We start from the raw sequence: 18,528 nt of genomic DNA, 5'->3' as shown, positions 1-18,528 counted from the left end.
GGGAGAACTTATATAGCATGCAAGACAACCTCCAATTTCAAGATGGATGGGTGGGTTTTATATTGCATTACCCGGAGTCGATCTTTTCCTGCTACCTACTAATACCGCAAACAAATAGAACAACACTGTACTTTCAGAAGTGAAATAAGATCTTCATCAGATAACACTCACTGAGGGAGCCAGTCATGAGCACAATTGGTAAAAAGCCTCAGGATAAATTCCCCCAAAGGATTATTAGCCTAGATCAAGAAGTACCAAGACAAAACAATTTCCGCTTTATCCCACCTTTCAAAGGAATTCCATGGTTTTAATGACCATTTGATTTCAATATAATACGCTTGATAAGGAACTACTTCCAAGACATTTTCAAATGGTATGGTAAACATCAAAGCTTTTCACATTGTGGCACTGAAAGAAAATTCATCTCATTACTACTGAATTCTGTCAGTCCAAAAGAAAATCAAAATAGCAATTTATTTAGTTTTTCCTCACCTACATCAATAAAGATTATTTTAAGTACAAATCTCTAAAAGAGCTCTCACTCTACAATACAGGTTTCCTGCATACCCACTCACAAAGGAAAAGAAAGCCCTTCAAACATCTTCATAGTTAATGTGTGTTTGGATAGTTGTTTTCAAGCTTCACTTTCACTGATCCTTCTGTCATGTGTCTTTTGGGCCAAGATTTTCCCCAAGCAGGGCATCGGGATGGAAAGGAGAATTTTTCTTCAGTAAAATGACTTCAGAAATCAAGTTAGTACCATATTGCAACCAGCAACTTAATAATTGATTCATATAAGGATCAAAAATACATGCTAAAACCATTGGGTGAATCGCTGTCAGGGAAAAAAAACATGCACATGGTCTCTTAAGATTACCCACAGGTGCCTTCTTAGTTATCAAGAGGATTAGGCACCTTTACAATGGAGAAGTCTGGTCAACACCAACTTAGCCAAGTGATTAAACTTAGCCTAGCCAATATCATGCACCTTCTGAAGAGAAGCAATGTACACTTGTTAGCAATGTTTAATTTGAATCTAATTATGAGGACACCAACAATTAGATGAATCTAGACTATAGGATATTTTACCAGACAACTGTCTTTGACTTTTAAAACATGTTAACATCATGAAACACAAAATAAGGAAACACAAAAAAGACAGGGAGACAAGAGAGTTCATAAAATAGATGAAAGAAACATGACAACCAATTGCTATTTGTGATTTTTGATGGAATCTTTGATCAAAACCAAAAGCAAAACAAAACCTATAGTAAAGGATATTTCGGTTTTGAATGTGGACTAGGTTCTTAAGAAATTTAGGCTGAAATATTTAAGAGTAGAAGTGTCATGATATCTGTAACTTACTTTCAAATAGTCCAGGAAAAAAAAGACAGAGAGAAAACAAAGATGGGGAAAATATAAAGAAAAGCTCTAGTAAGTAAGTAGTACAGATCTCTATTAAAGTATTACATCTGCTGCACTTGTATGACAGTAATATCTTTTTTTTTTTTTTTTTTGAGATGGAGTCTTGCTCCGTCCCCGAGGCTGGAGTGCAGTGGTGCGATCTTGGTTCACTGCAAGCTCTGCCTCTCAGGTTCAAGCCATTCTCCTGCCTCAGCCTCCTGAGTAGCTGGGACTACAGGCACCCACGATCAGGCCCGGCTAATTTTATTTGTATTTTTAGTTGAGATGGGGTTTCACCATGTTAGCCAGGATGGTCTCGATCTCTTGACCTCGTGATTCACCTGCCTTGGCCTCCCAAAGTGCTGGGATTACAGGCGTGAGCCACCGCGCCCGGCCAACAGTAATATCTTATGAGATTATATATATTTAAAACATTAAAACATTTACTCTAAATAAAACTTAGATATTAATTTGATTTCTCAAGTGATGTAAACTGGGCAATTCTTTAATCTGGATTCATTCATTCATCCTGGCACCTGCCTTTGGGTTCACAGTTGGCTACAAAGAATTTTCAGTCTCATAGATTGGTAAATATTCATCCTTCAAGTCCTAACTATAAAAAGGCAAATTGGTTCAGTTGAAAGCAGACTAGCATCTAGGTATTTTTCCAGAACATGTAAGATTTCAGGAGTTTATCTAGCTTTTGCTGAGATTAAAAAGAATAATTTTTGCCAAATGGGGAGACAGGTCCTCTGCCCTTCAAAATTTTTGCAAGTTTCAAAGCCTGAATATCTGATGTCTACCTTCAAAATACCATCTTTTAAATTTTCTGTTTCTCACAAATCAAGAACAGCCTGACACTTATAATACTAATAATTTCTTCAAATTGTTTGGACATTTTCTTTAATTTTGAGCAGTGACAGATTGTTCTGCTTCTTCCTACCTAACAAGAAGAACAGGCATAGTCACTATATAATGTATTGTGCATTCTGGGGGACTTCTGAGAGTGAAAGAGGGTGCTCTTATAGTCTTTTTTTTTCTTTGAGACAGAGTCTCACTCTATCGCCCAGGCTGGGGTGCAGTGGCATGATCTCTGCTCACTGCAACCTCCGCCTCCTGGGTTCAAGTGATTCTCATGCCTCAGTGTCCCAAGTAGCTGAGACTACAGGCGTACACAACCACACAGGCTCTTATATTTTTAGCAGAGACAGGGTTTCACCACGTTGGCCAGACTGGTCGTGAACTCCTGGCCTCAAGTGATCTGCCCACCTTAGCCTCCCAAAATGCTGGGATTACAGGCATGAGCTGCCATGCCTGGCCTATATAGTCTTTATTAACATTTTTAAGCATGTATCTCTTATATGATTAAAGCCATAGATCCTCTCTTAAACTAATGTACATATTCATATATACTGACCACTTGGCAAATAATTTAAAAAGTTCTAAGTCTCTCCGAATCTTATTCTTCCATCCCAGGTTAAAAACCCAAGTTCTTAAGTTTGCCTTCCTGGCTTCAATTCCCAGTCCACCACTTATTTGCTGTGGATCCTGGGGAAGTTACTTAACTTCTCTGTGCTGTTTCCTCATCTACAAACTGCAATACTAATAGTATTAGCCTCAAAGGGCTGTGGTAAGAATTAGTACCTGGCACATAACAAGTGCTTACAAATTTTAGCTGCTGCTAGTTGCTGTCACATGATTCCTCTATTTTAAAATCTGCTATTGTTCCTAATGACTACAGAATAAAGTCCAAGCAAACTACCATTAAATCTCTCTATAACCGGATCCTGAGGCAATTTTCTAGTATTAGTTCACAATACTCCCCCACTGCCCCTCACACTCCAGAACCTTTATGTTACTTGTTCCTTGTACCTTCGTGCTCCAATGCTTTTGCTACCTCTTCTTGGAACTGCCCTAATGTGCTACTTCTCCAGTCTACCCTGCTGCCCACCCACTCCCAAATGGGCATTCAAGACCCAGGTTATATTGAAGCTCCTCCGTAGAACAGAGCAGGTTGGAATTAACCTCACTCTTCCTTGTGCCACCACAGCACTTCACTTTTACCTGTAGTTAGTGTACATTTTATCCAGACTTACAAAAATGTGCAATTATGTCTTTCCCTCCCACTAGACAAAAGACCCTATGTTCTGCTTATCTTTGCATGCTCCAAAGCCCCTGGCCCAGTTTCTTGTACACAGTAGCTCCATGATAAATAATTCGTAAAATGAACAGTTAATCTGCAGGAAATAATTTAAGCAGATAATATCTGAAATTGAATGTCATTTCCTTTCAGAAAACCTAACTAGCTTCTACTTTAATTACCTCTCATCCCTGGATATTTATATGAGGGGGGTGCAGGGAGACACAGCATAGTGCAGATGTTTCCTGAGTGGAAAAGTTCAGTTTTATACAATAGACAAAGCTAGTTAACAAAAGAATATCCACATCTTTCTACTTCTCTGAGTACAGACTTATAGTACAAAGTGACTTACAAAGTCACCTCTGTTTTAAATTTAAAAAGATTTTTTAAAGCCATTGCATTTCTAAATATTCTAGATGTTTAAATTCATTCATTCATTCAAATCCATTTAATGAACATTAACGTGCTAGGGGCTGTGCACAAAAATGAGCATGATACATAACCTCTGTGTCACATGATTACCTTTCACAGTCAGACACTACTGTTTCTGCTTGTTGATACACATTTATGCAAGTTAATTTAAGGAACACAGTGGGCAGGAAATGATATATCTAGGCTAAAATGATGCATGAGATTCCTAAGGTGCCCTACAGTGGGCCATCAGGCATCACTAAGAATTCTCCCTGCTCTTTCATTCATTTATTTAGGATTCATTCACTTGCTGAGGTGCCCCTAGGTGTCGGCCATATTACCTCTCATGCCAAGGACATGGGGATACATGATGTTGTTCCCATTCTCTGAATGTTCAAAGCCTGGAAGCAGGGCTAATTATCGTTTGTTCAACAACAAATGATAGTTTCTTGGGCACATTTTCCTTGCCTGTCTTCATCTCACAAGAGCCTGTTTGAAAATGTCTTCTGGACACTGGTCTGGCTATACCAGCTTACAGTTCATTTTTACCTTAAATGATTGGTTTTCTACATGAACCACACAGTGGGACTGAGAAAGTTTCCTGCCACAATAATTGGGATTATTTTGCTTCTATTATACAGTTGACACATGTGAACTGGCCCACTTGCTAAAATTTGTTTGCAACCCCCACATTAGTACCTTCACACTCATTCACGGACACATGCAAAGGAGCGAGAATTCTGAGTCACCCTGGCGGAGTTCCCAGCTCAGGTTGAACAAGACGATGCTCCACTTTCCTGCATCAGTTCAGCCCTCCTGCCATAAAGTGTCCTTTTCATGGTCTATCCTGTGCCACATTTTTCACATTTTTCACATGTTTGTGCTTGTCGATCAACCCTTGTACTGTTTAAAATGGCTCCAAGCACAGTGTGGAAGCGCTGCCTGGTGTTCCTGAGGCAGTGAGGCCGTGCCCCAAGGACGAAACCAGTGTGTGAGGTCAGCTTCCTTCAGGCCTGAGTTACAAAGCTGTTAGGGGTGTGTCAGTGTTTGTGATTCAACAACATATGTGAAAACGGTGTCTAAACAGAAACACACATAAAACAAGGTTCTGTATTGATCAGTTGGCAAAAACACTGTGGTCAAAGGCTCGCAGGACCCTCCCTCTGCATTTCCCCTAGGAAAAGTATTTGGTCATTCAGTGTTGACAATCACTTCAGAGCACAACTACCACAGAAAACAAGAATCAACTGATTTTATCAGGTAAAGAGTGCAAAAAACCAGCCATACACCCCAAGTTCTTTCAGCTTTACCTTCTGTGAATTCAGTGGAGCCACAAAGTGAGGAAACAAAAGTCACCTTCTGGATAGAGGTACTTGGTGTTTTCTGTCCTTTTCTGTCCCCCTTGAATTACTCACAGGCTTGCAAAGAAGAGATTGCTGTTCTGCTGGCTAATAAGAGGAGAAAACAGGTCCACAGGCCAGAGGGACTGTGGGTAAATGTAAATGGATTTTTCTTGGGTACTGTTTTCCTGCTGTTTTCCCTTATGAGAAGTCTAACGCTTTAAGGTCTGCTGCTCTTATTTCCTGCTTGATACTTGGCTTTCAACTATCTCAACCACACGGTAGGCCCAATCTTGTTCAAAGGCCTCTGTGCGACCTCAGGAAGGACCAACGTAGACCATGAAGTACCAAAAATCCCACTCTTCTAAGCAAATAATGCATTCCTTAATTTCTAAAAATTTATCAAAAATAAGACAATTTAAATCTCACCAAATCATCCAAAACTTTTGAAAATGCCTTAGAATTCACATTTCTCCTGGTAGAAATGTGACCTCCTCGAGCAGGAAAACAACTTCCGGACATCAAGTATTGGAAGCTAGCTTCCCTGTTCCAGGAATTCCATGCTTAGAACCAGAAGCATCTAACAGAGTGTTGCATCCTGTGTCTTCTTAACTCTTCCCCAAGGTTGAGATAATGTTTATTTATTGAACAAAGCAGTCATCCAAGTGCAGATTTGTTGAAAAGCTTCCAAGCAAGTTGAGAGGCCAAAGCAAGGAGGAAGAACAGCTAATCAGAAATCAAGAAAGAGCAAGAAAAGTTACATCCAAAATAGAGTACAAAATGCCCAGAATAGCCCACAAAGACAACTGATGACCTTTTCCTCGAAAATATCTTCATATCACAGTACCAAATAGCCTAACTATGTCAACCCAAACATATAACAACTACTACAACAGGAAAGGAATTAGGTAAAAAACAAACAACAAGCAAGAAAAGCTGATGGAACAATAACAATTTGTGTTCTGAACCACAAATGAGAACACAGAAGACAATTAACTGTTGTATTGTAGTTAGGACTCCACCACTGGTAAGGGATTACACCTCAGCTCAAGGAAATAGTCACAAGAAACTCTCAGGGCTATTTGAATCGAAAGCTGCTATAATTTCTACAGAGATAGCACATGTTATCTTCTGCCTAGGGACTAAGTGGATCCTGCTATGATGACTGTAAGTTGCACATCCCTAATTTAAGTCTCCTCTTGGCTGTAGCAGCTCTGGGCTGTGATTTGACCAGGAGACTAGAACAGCGCTACAGTACAGAAGGAATGCAGACCACACCCAGGGAACCCAATCTCATTTCTTTGATTACGAGGCACACAGCCTTGAGCTACTGCTAAATAACAGATTTAAAAACTATTGAAATGCCTTCCCCCGTTTCTTTACTCCTGAAGCAATGGGAAACCATGGCTCACTGAAACGATAGAGTCAGAACCCAGGTTTCCCCAGAATACCGTAACATTAAACCACACATCCACTAAATAGGAGTAAAAAATGTCTTGGACCCTCCTCCCCCTTCTTAAAAAACTGTTGAGGCTATATATTTAAAAGTCATCACAGATACTTGAGCCTCCTAATTAAATGTATAAATGCATGGAGACTTCAGAGAAAAAAACACCACTTGCTCAGTTATAGAACCAGCATGTATGCACACACACATACACCACTTATTTGATCATTTGCTAAATGTGCAAACTCTTCCTCTGTCTACAGTTACACGCTAGCATATCTGTCTCCTAAAGGAAAAAAAATCAAAGTCATTGGCTGCCAATTTCCTAAGAGGTGAGGAGAAAGCAAAGCAACTGAGAATGAAAAGACTGCTATGGCTTTGACAAGATGAGCAAATAGCTTCTAACAGCCCACAAACTCCATACACACACACACACACACACACACACACGCACACAAACACATGCAAAGCATCTGCTTGAAGAGAGAGTTCTAAAAGCCCAACTAAATCTCTATCTGATGGTAAAAGTGAGCCTAAATATCTGGTAGGAAAAGGAGAAAGCACTAAAGAAAAAAAATGGAAAAGAAAACATTTTGTGAGTTACATGATGAAACCAAGATCATTTACATATTGTCCAAGTTATCATGAACCAATTAAGCACAAAACAAACAACATGTGACACAATTCCAAATAAGACTGCCATCCCCAAGGAGTATTTTTATAATTTTTAGTACAAATTGCATAAAATAAGATTTAGTTCACAAAAGACAGTCAGGTGATAGAAAACCCCAATCCCCACGTAATAATGAAAGTGACTTCAAAGACTGCAAAAAGGGTACAGAGAAAAGGGCACAAAGGATAAATCCATAGTAGATGCTTTTCTTTGGGGATGACATTATCTCAGTGGCTACAAATTGCCTGCTTACAAACCACTACACTACAGGGTGGAGTGATGATACAGGCAGGCCTGAGTGAATAGCTAACCATACAGTCCCACAGCCTTCCTTGGCCTAATGCAGAGAAGACAGAGATGAAGCTGGGCAAGGGGCTCCCACCTCATTCTTGTGCCTGGGTCCATTCAGCCTCAAAAGTGGTATAACCAGACAGCATTCACCACTATCATCCATGAACTCAAGGACCACTGGCACAGAGGAGAGACTAGGGTGTTGTCTGCATTCTTGGGTAAATGAAATTTCATATACTTGCCACTTGCCAGAACACCTAAGACTGAAAGTACAGCTGGGAGCAGTGGCTCACGCTTGTAATCTCAGCACTGTGGGAGGCCAAGGTGGGAAGATCACTTGAAGCCAGAAGTTCAAGACAAGCCTCGGCAATAAAACAAGACTCCGTCTCTACAAAAAATTTAAAAACTAGCCAGGCATGATGGCACACGCCTGTAGTCCCAGCTACTCAGGAAACTGAGGTGGGAGGATCACTTGAGCCGAGTGAGCAAGGATCGCATCATTGTACTCCAGCCTGGGCGACAAACCGATAGCCTGTCTCTTAAAAAAAAAAAAAAAGAGTATAATGTATAAAAGTACAAATTTCCTTTGTGCAAAATGACCCTAGTTTCCCACAAATCTCAGCTCCATTGGTCTCTTTTTGAACAAGTAAACCAGTTCAGACAACCAAGAGTGTCTTCACTGACTCACCCTGGGGAGGGACATGCCAAGGACACATGGACAAATGTTTCCTTGCATCCTTCCTCTGAGTTTCAGTCTAAGGTGAGGCAAGTAGAAAAATCTTTTTTGTTAGTATTCACTACACTTAAATTAAAAACCGAAGTCTCATATTTTTAAAAAGTGAACTGAAAATGCTCATAAAGTATCAGATACAAATGGGTAATCTTAGTAACAAGAATAAGAAATAAAATGACTATCATTTTTAGTGCTAGGTCTATGTGCCCTGAAGTATACTACTAACACTATTGTAGTCAATTGTTACAGCAAATTTTGGGGACATCTTAGAGGTGGAGATTTTACCATCCCCATTTTACAGATGTGGAAGCTGATCCAGAGAGGTCACGAGACAAAGTGGTGGAATTGTGATCTGAATGCCGAAAGGTCTTAAGGCAAAGCCCACATGCTCACAGCCCATATTTGTTTGGGAAAATACATTTTTCCTAGTTCTATAACTTTTAAGTTCATTCTGGTCTCAAGATTCATACTTTTAGGGACTGGTTTTTCAAAGCTTCCTTAAAACAAGTTAGACTTAATGAATTTGTTCAGAAAATTCTTTGAGAGCTCCTTCTGAGCTCAGGCCTGCCTCAATTTTTCTTTCTCTATCCGTCTCCCTAGACACGTCGGGTCTCACAAGCTGAGTCTTCCCTGGGGCTCTTACTTTTCCAGGTTCTTGGTCTGGTTGGTAAGATGTCCTGACAGTTTCTATGGGAATCCAGACACATCTCTTTTCTGGATCTATTTCCTGTTCCCCTACATAGTCCCTTCCTATATCATGCAATCAAAACCCTTCTCTGCCAGGACAATAAGCCCCACCACACCACTCACATATCAGAGAGGGCTTCCACCTGGCCACACCCCACAAGAGTAATCTACAAAAACATCTTCATCTGTTCCTGTTGAGTAAGCACCTTGGAACATCATATTGAAGCAGACAAATCAGTTGGCTACCTAAAGTTCAACATCATTCCAAAGTGCCACGAATTAAAATGACTTTAGTCCCTGAACAAACAAAATAGAATCATCACCAAAAGATATGCACAACACATTCATAGGAGCAGTATTAGTAATACACCCAAACAAGAGACTATCTAAATGTCCAGCAACTGTAAAATAGGTATACAATTGAATAGCATTAGAGCAAAGAGAATGCAAAAAATATTGTACATAATATTGTAGAGTTCACAAACATAATAAGCAAAACAAGCTAGACACAAAAGAATATTCACTGTATGATTCTATTCATAAAGACAAACTAAACAAAGGCATCACAAGGCAGGATACCGGTTGCTTCTGGAGCATGAGGGGAGGAAGGCTCTGGGGTGCTGGTAATTTTCTACTCATCAAGGTGCTGATTGAAGAGGTGTGTCCACTTTGTGACATTTATTCCCTCAAGCTATCTACTTAATGATATGTGCACTTTCCTCCACGCATAAGGTCCTTCAGCAAAGAGCTGACTGAGACAGACCCTTGAAAGCATCTGGTCCGTGCCCTTTGGTTGGCATAAGATCAAATGTTTCCCATGGACCTTAGATAGCTCATGGACACACAGGAAACTCATGAAAGGACTGGAACTGGACCTCAGATCTCTTAGCTCCCCACACAGGTACCAAAGCTGTGTGACAGGATGTTTCTCTAACTTCCTTCCTTTCTGTGACTCCAGCCAAGGTTTTAAAGGGTGAGAATCACATTCCTATTATGAATACGATCCAGAAGGTTCCAATCTCTTATTGACATCCATGCCAGGAAAAGAATCTAAGCACGCTTTAGGATATGGCAAATCAGAGAAAGTCAGACAGTTCACATTCACTGGCTAGGTGACCGTCAGCACACTCCTTACCTCTCTTGTATCTTCATCCAGATCACTGAAGTGTTAACTGTTACCCTGCAAGGGTGCCTTGAAGATAAGGTAATAAGCAGTGTCAGGGCCATACCTGGTACACGGCAAGCATTCAGAAAAACCATTTGTAGAATGAATATGGAATCGAATTAATCAAATGCCTGTCACTTGGTAGAAGCTCAATAAATAGTAGTTATTATTACTGAGCAAGAGAAATAGGGAGAAAGTGAGTAAAAATGCTTGTGGGCAGCCAATACCTCATATTCTAAGCCTACTGGGCCATTAATGGGTCAACCAGCAATCTGGCTGGTGTAGATAAGGTGGTGAAATGGTCTGTGAGGTGAAGAGTGATGAAGGACTCGAGAAGAGGGCTGTGCTTTTTATTTTATATTCTACCAAGTCTGTGTTTTCCTTCTCAGTGCCAAATGAAGATTTGCTCATCGCCTGCCACACCGCGTCTAAATCCTACAGCCACCTATGTTATTCATACTACTCTTAGAATTTACAGGTTTTAAAACGGGGAGCGGATACAAACACTCCTAGAGTTAATGAGTAGACTCACTAGAGTCAAGTAACTTTACTCCCGGAAAAAAATTCACACACACTGAGAGGTAATTGCAGGCTTTAGAGAGTCTGAAAGGAACCACGGCCAGAAGTGAGTTCACTTACGTTTTTAAAAAGCAGGTTTAATGCTGATATATTTCAGTTCTTCAAATCTTGGATGTACTTAGCAAAGTGATCCACACGTTCTTTTATACTGAAAAGAAACAAATACAAAAATAACAAGTTAAAATTATAGCACATCAGAAAAAATAAAAGTGGCAAATGGCTATAAAGAATATTAAACTAGATAACATGAGTATAATTAAAAACAAAATGTGTTAAGGACTTCCTTCCATCCATCCTTTCTCTCCTATCCTCCTTCTTCCTTCTTCCCCGTCCAGCACTCCACCCTTCTCTCCCTTCCTTCCTCAGTTACTGGACAACCTCAAATATTCCCTGATGACTAATTTTTCTGCTGAAGCCGCCATCATTAATTTTTGTAGCACATAGTAGTAGTAGCACATGGTAGGTACTCTATGAATGTTTGTTGAGTAAATGAATGAACCATGGTTTTGCAATATTTTGTCGTTAAGGTAAAAAAAAATAGGAAATGTCCACAATTTATTATTTTGTTGTCCAACAGGAACAAGTTGTAGACAATATGTAGAAATACATATACTGTTTCTGAATTGAGTTTCTGATTCTCTTATCTCTTTTAAATAACTCATGCTTAGGGGAAAATCCCCATTAGTATATATGGGCACATACATCTTCACCATGATACAGTAATAAAATACGTTTTGGTACTAAAAGAATATTTAAGAAGAGTAAAATTTCCTTTTGAGATGCCCTCTCTTCAAATACCTCAGAACTACCTGCACCCAAAGGAGAAAACAAGGTGTCTCCCAGTTAAATACAAGAGATATTGCCACACGTGTTTTACAAATGCATACAGAGTCAGGGTCAGTCCTAGACAAAATTATGATGTATGGATGTGGCTGTTTCCTTCCTTCTAACTGTCCTTTTGAGGATTCATTAACCCCAGATGTTTAATCAAGTAAGGAAGCAAAAGGATCGGCTCCAAGGTTGCAACAACTTAATGGATATCCTTCATAAGGATATTTTTATTTAAAAAAAAAAAAAGCTTCACAAAAGGCAGGTGCTTAACAGTGAAATAAAATGCATTACTGACCATGGAATTTCAGGAATGAATGGGGGTGTGGATTTTCATTGTGGAATTTCTCCACAACCCATTAAATCACATCAGGTAAGTATCTGTCCATTCTGCTTTCTCCTACCACTGGCTTCATATATGGCCCATATATACACACCAATCCCAGCAAATCTTAAGCAATTTACTATATACAAACAGACAAGCTCAATTTTAAGACTAGGATGTGCTCTCAAAGTAAACATTCATGTTAATGAGCAGTTTTCAAAGTGAGCTCCTGGGAATCCCACCCTAAGGTGCTTCTTAGAGCAGAGGCAGAAGTGAGTGGATGTGCAGCCATGGGCACAGCGATTTCACTTTCATCTGTTTCATACTTAGACACTTAGACCCGATTTAGTTGGAGAAGTGGTTCCTTGAGCTGCTTATGAAAGAGCTGAAACCATCAATGTTACCAAAGAATAATTAGATTAAAATCTAGTGCAGAAAATCCCAGTCAGTCCACAACACACCTTATCTAATACCAAAATCCAACCACCACCTGTCATAGGGCCTTTATGGTAAAATACAAGTCCCAGCCTGAGTCCCAGGGCAGAGGTCAGCCCGGGTCTGAGCAGACAGGAGCTGGGCCTTCTCTTCTTCCCTACTTAGCCCCCTCATCTCCTGCTCTGGAATGTCATAAGCAGAAGGAAGGGCACCTACACTTCCATGAGGACTCAGTCAACAGTAAGAGGGCAAGATTAGGCTGCAGGGGGAGGTTGCAGATGTTCACAAGATGGAGAAGCAGAGGTCTCCAGCAGAGAACAAGACATTGCAGGTTTCTGCAAGTCAGTCACTTCCCAGGCCCTGTCCCGATCCCCACTAGCCTCTTTGCTGGGAATTCCATGTGCAAGGTTTACATGCTTCACCTGGATCAAGGCTCTTGGCTAGGAATGAGAAAGGAGAAAATTAGAGAACAGTTTAAAAAGAAGAAGCAGAAAAAACCTATGTTCTATAAAATCCAATTCAAAACAATATGTAAAATGAAAAAAAGCAGTGGGGGATGGGGCGGAGATGGGAGGAGGATTATGAGAAAATAAGCATTGCCTGAATGTGCTCCAGAGAAATTCACATTAACTAATAGGCACTGAGTATATTCAATCCCTCCCTCAGCACAGAGCTCTGATTATTTGGCCTAACCAGGACTGAATACACAAAAACATTTATAAACATGAACCATTATATTTTTTGAGTTTTCATCATAGGACTTGTTTAAGTAAGTCAAAGATGTTCTTTGTTCTACAGTTTTGATCAAATGAAAAGAGACTTTAGTCATTTCCTCAGAAACAGACTTAAGCTATAAATACTAACTAACCAACATAGCCACTCGCAAAAATCTCAATGACAAGTTTAATTTGAAAACAAGAACACATTATCGAACTGAAAAGTAAGCCATAAAAAAATCCAAACCCATGCAAACAACCTTCCTAGAAGAAAAACCCTTAGTGAAATGACAAGCATAAATACAAATAGCTTTTTATTTGACTCACAAACCTATCCCATACATAGAGAAGCAAAAAAGAAACCAGTCTATATTTGGGTCCATTTAATCAAACAAACTCTTAACATCCTGCCCACAACCTCAGGTCTCAAATTCCAAGATAATTCTCCAAACATTAAATAAATGATTTCTATGGATCTCTATGAGACAAAAAACACATTTGTTACTATTGCTTATTTTCTAAATCCCTTTGCTATCCTAAAGTATGACTATCATGAGACTAACATGTTAAACAGTCATTAAAAATCAAAGTTTCTGTTTATTATAATACATAACGCCATATTTCAGCCTTCAAAACAAAATGGAATCTATAGTCTCCTTTCAGATATGACTTAAGTGTCTAAAGCAAGGGTCTGTAAGAAGGCCAAATGTGGGTCTGCCACCTGTTTTTGTAAATAAAATTTTATTGGAACACAGCCACACCCACACATTTACATTTTGTCTGTGGTTGATTTTTCCAAGACACAATGACAGAGGTGAGTAGTAGCAACAGGGATTGTAAGATCCACAAGTATAAAATATTTATATCTGGCCTTTTAAGAAAAGATTTGCTGACCTCTGGTCCAAAAAACCTGCTACTCCAGTAGACTGTCTTAAAATAAGAAATGCTAATCCTGGTGTAGTCATGTTGCCAGAGTCACTTAACCTTTAACTGCTTTAATTTTTTCATTTATGATACACTAATTGTGATATTTGTTGGGAACTCATATACGAGGGAATATTTTAAGAGCTTTACTCTTAGTAAATAAACAACAAATTTGCTCATTTAATTCTGACAAATATCCTAGGAAAGAAGTAAATTATTTCCATCTTCTAAATGAGATAATCGAGGCAGAGGGGTTAAAAAACTTGCCCAAGGGGAAATCAGGACCAGAACCCAGGCAGTCCAGCTCCAGAGCTCATTTCTTAATCTTTATGCCATGTTGATAATACTTTCCATTTCATAAATTATACAAAATAAAATCTCAAAAGGTCTGTTAGTTATGTTAGGTCAATCCAGTAAAATATACCTCTGCACAATTTAGGTTAAGATACCTAAAATAAGACTATACATGGACTTCCACGGACTTTTAAGGCCCATCTAAGATTAGAGCTAATCTTGGGGTACTGGGAATATAAAAGCCTATCATATTCTTTATTTTTTATCATAAGTAATCAAAGAATCAAGCTAACTGACCAATATCTATCTTTCCCTTGGTAAGTAAGGCCTCTCCAGGAAATTCAGGCCCTTCAGAAAGGCTTCAGGAGGAAGACTTAGCAGAAAGACTCTAAATCTTCCAAGTTTGTTCCCATCTAGTCTTACCCGCCACCAAGTTGCCATCTGAGGAAACATTGAGTAAGCATCAACAGAATTTACGGAAAGATTGTTCTCAGCCTGGCAAAAAGAGCTCTATCCAGCCACAACCATCACATGGTCAGGAAGATGTTCCCTTGCTGAATCACCCCCACCACTTCCTGAAGTTCTCTGGGATTTTGGGAGGAAATATGTCACCTAAATGTGACTCAGTGCCCTTCTGTACTGAAAGATAGGTTTATATGATTCCAAATAGAGAGAAAATATAGCACTAAATTACTCATCACCAATTCATGTGCAGAGATGGTCTTAACCTTTGTGTTGTTGTTTTGAGCTTTTTTTTTTTTTTAAGAGACAGGGTCTCACTTTGTCATCCAAGCTGGAGTGCAGTGGTACAATCACAACTCACTACAGCCTCGAAAGCCTGGGCTCCAGCAATCCTCTTGCTTCAGTCTCCTGAGTAGCTAGGAATACAGGTGTACGAGCTTGACTCGTTTATTATTATTATTATTATTTTTTTGTACTGATGAGGTCTCACTTTGTAACCCAGGCTGGTTTCTAACTCCTGGTTTCAAGTAGTCCTTCCACCTCAGCCTCCCAACATGCTGGGATTACAGGCCTGGGCCACTGCACCCAGCCTTTAACCTTCTTTTAAATCACGCTAGTCTCCAACTGGTTTTCAATGTCTGCAAAGTAAAGTCTAGATCCTTGAGTTTGACACTAAAGACCTTCCACATCTTGTCTTTCTAACTCTTCCAACCTCATCTCCTTCTATGTTTGGTCTTCATGCTTCCAGGATGGCCAGCTTTTTCCTCCGTATATCATATCTACTCCTGTTTCTGAAGCCATACTCATTCTGTACCCTTTGTTAAAGACCCTATTTTCTCCTCTACTACCAACACCAAAACCTCTTCTAGCAACACACTCAAAACCATATTTGTGGCTCAAATATGGTTTTGGCTTCTTAGATCTTGCCCAAATCATGAAGCCTTTTCATATTATGTCCCTATGTAGTCTTTCTTTTCTCTCATTGCCAACACCCGTTACTATTTCCACCACCCATTCATTCGGGTATTTAATCACATATTAATGTTCACTGGTTAAATATTCCAAAAGTCTGTTTTGCTTTCTCAATAAGACATTGTTCCTCAAATAACAGATTCTTTCAAATAGACACTTGGCATTTTCAAATTGTAGATGAAGAGCCCCTGACAAGTAGAGCTAACTTAGCTGAGAAGCAAATTCAAATCACAAGCTTGGGCTGTGTTAGTTACGTGGAGCCCAGCCAACCAATAAACATCTGCATTCCAAGAAAGCTTTGTTTTCTGACTATCTAGTAACTCTTATGAGCAAACTTCAAACTTATTTCTTTGTGGGATTGTTAGAAAAAAGCCAGCGGTCAGTCCTAGCAATGAAAGTGAAGATCAAGTGGTACAAGGAAGTGATAGCCCTTAGCCAATAAAATAAATAGACATTAAAGAGTTGAAGAAATTACATGTTATGGTATATCTGCAAATCTGAGGATGGATGAGGGCTTGGGATTCATGCCTCATGCTTTAAAGGGTTTAGTGTGCAGTTTTTTCTGTGTTCCCACACTACTAAGCACTGTGCTGCTAAATACTAACTAGCTCAATGAATAATCTGAAAATCCCGTGTCCCAAAGTCCTCAGTGAACCCATTTTCCATGCCAAAATAAAAGTCAATGTAGTCAATTTCCCTCGAGGTTGCAAAATTTTAGTATTTGCAATATCTATTGACATATTACATCAAACAAGGCCCACGTGTTTTTAAATTAACATGTTGCTTTGCAATCATATTTGAAGTGTTTAGTAATGGCTTGCTTTCTTTGCCAATACTGCCAAATTATCTTTATTTTCCACAGTAAGATCCTAATTCAAAGATTCTGAGCAGTTGTGAAATTCAAAAGTTGTCATTCTTTGAAAAGTTTGACTGAATTGACTGAAATGATTAAAGTCTGTCATAAAGTTTTATATAAAAGTAAACATATGTACAGTAACATGCTGTATGAGACTGTACTGGCAGCCTAGTGAAGAAAAGAACATGGTTTAGCTTCCTGGTATACCAACTATATACCAATTTTTCTTTGTGGTAAATACTTTAAAACTTTATTTTATATGAGAATAATATGGACTGAAGTGCAAAATTTACATAACAATGTATTAAAACTATATAAAATATGAATTATAGTGTAAAAATTACATAACAATATATTTAAACAGTGGGTTTCAATTCAATTGGGGGCAAGAACTTTAGAGTAGATGTTCCCATTATTTGTATACTTCTTGAAGCATCAGGGTAGAAATCAGAGATTGCAAATTATAGTCAGTCATCATGTCCTCAGAGGAAAAAAGCATTCTATAAATGTCCTGAAATATGTTCTATTCTCTTTGAAAATGTGAGAGAAATGACTGTGCCACTCTCAAAATTTGGGCATCCATACCCAAGAAATCCTGTAAAATCAAGTATTTCCACTAAATCACTAACCAATGTGTTATTGAAAATATCACTCAAAAAATATGAAGTCAAACCACTGAGATCCCACAAGCATTGTGAAAGGCCATTCTGAACTAATGTGAAATTAGTATAGTGATTGAATAAAAACAATGACTTCAGCCCACTGGTATATAACACTTTATCATGTCAGTAGAACTGCAGGAACTAACATACCCCAGTGAGGTCATCATAGGTCTGAAAAGTGGGTTGGCCCATTATGAACTGTATCATTACTGACCCAGCAAGAACAGTAGAGACTCTTTCCCATAAAATGCCCCACATGGAATAGGCACATTTTCATTGTCAGATTACAACCATGATCTCTGCATCATGTGTGTTTAAGGAAAAAAAAATGGATTGGTGGGTTCATCTCCTCCATTTTCCCTTTCATTTTACCACGGACCAGACTGATAGATGCTTTTTCGGTGGGTAAATTGGCAATTGACAATGCTCATCAAAAGCCCTAAAAATATATAATAGCCTTTGGCCCATCATTCTACATTTATTAGACTTACAAGAAAAACCTGGAAAAATGAGCAAAGATAAACATATACTCTTTTCACAAGAATGTTATAATATTTATAATTCAAAAATGGAAACAATCTAAATGTTTGTACACTGAGGTACATCCATCAGAATATTAAGCAGAACTAGGTTACAGGAGTGGTTACCAATAATTCATGACATAGAAGGACACTCATGATATACTAAAGGATCTGCTTTTTCATAAATATACACACACATAAAAGTCAGGAAGAATATGGTTTTCAACACTTTCTTCTTCCCCTTCGTCACAGATCCCAGAGCAGTCTACTACCAGTAACATCTTTAATTAGAGAGAGATGTGGGAGGGGAGATGAAAGGAGAGGTATATGCACATTTTTTATTTGTATTTTTTATTTTTATTTTTTTCTTTGAGACGGAGTCTCGCTGTTGCCCAGGCTGGAGTGCAGTGGTGCCATCTCGGCTCACTGCAAGCTCACGCCATTCTCCTGCCTCAGCCTCCCGAGTAGCTGGGACTACAGGCGCCCACCACCACGACCGGCTAATTTTTTTTGTCTTTTTAGTAGAGATGGGGTTTCACCGTGTTAGCCAGGATGGTCTCAATCTCCTGAACTCGTGATCCGCCCGCCTTGGCCTTATGCACATTTTTTCAAAACCCCTCCCACCCTCGGTCAGTGGGTCTTGTGTCTCCCTCTGAGGTATGC

The 18,528-nt window shown here is 39.2% G+C and overlaps 1 protein-coding gene across 16 annotated transcripts in view; it reads right to left on the bottom strand.

Moving 5' to 3' along the window:
- LOC129483216 (liprin-beta-1) overlaps positions 1-18,528 on the bottom strand; it is a 179,389-nt gene that overhangs the window by 112,565 nt on the left and 48,296 nt on the right. For 12 of the 16 annotated variants that reach the window (XM_055280280.2, XM_063640308.1, XM_063640309.1 and 9 more), the window contains exon 2: positions 10,931-11,018. The gene's annotated coding sequence lies outside the window, so the exon portion shown is untranslated. Of the gene's footprint in view, positions 1-10,261; positions 10,319-10,930; positions 11,019-18,528 lie in introns of all 16 variants that reach the window. The other 4 variants (XM_063640301.1, XM_063640315.1, XM_063640311.1 and 1 more) reach the window with 1 other exon arrangement.

Source organism: Symphalangus syndactylus, chromosome 5 (assembly GCF_028878055.3).
Source record: "Symphalangus syndactylus isolate Jambi chromosome 5, NHGRI_mSymSyn1-v2.1_pri, whole genome shotgun sequence".
Taxonomy (NCBI): Eukaryota; Metazoa; Chordata; class Mammalia; order Primates; family Hylobatidae; genus Symphalangus; species Symphalangus syndactylus.
The sequence above is the reverse complement of the archived record's forward strand: the minus strand, read 5'-3'. Positions and strand labels throughout refer to the sequence as shown.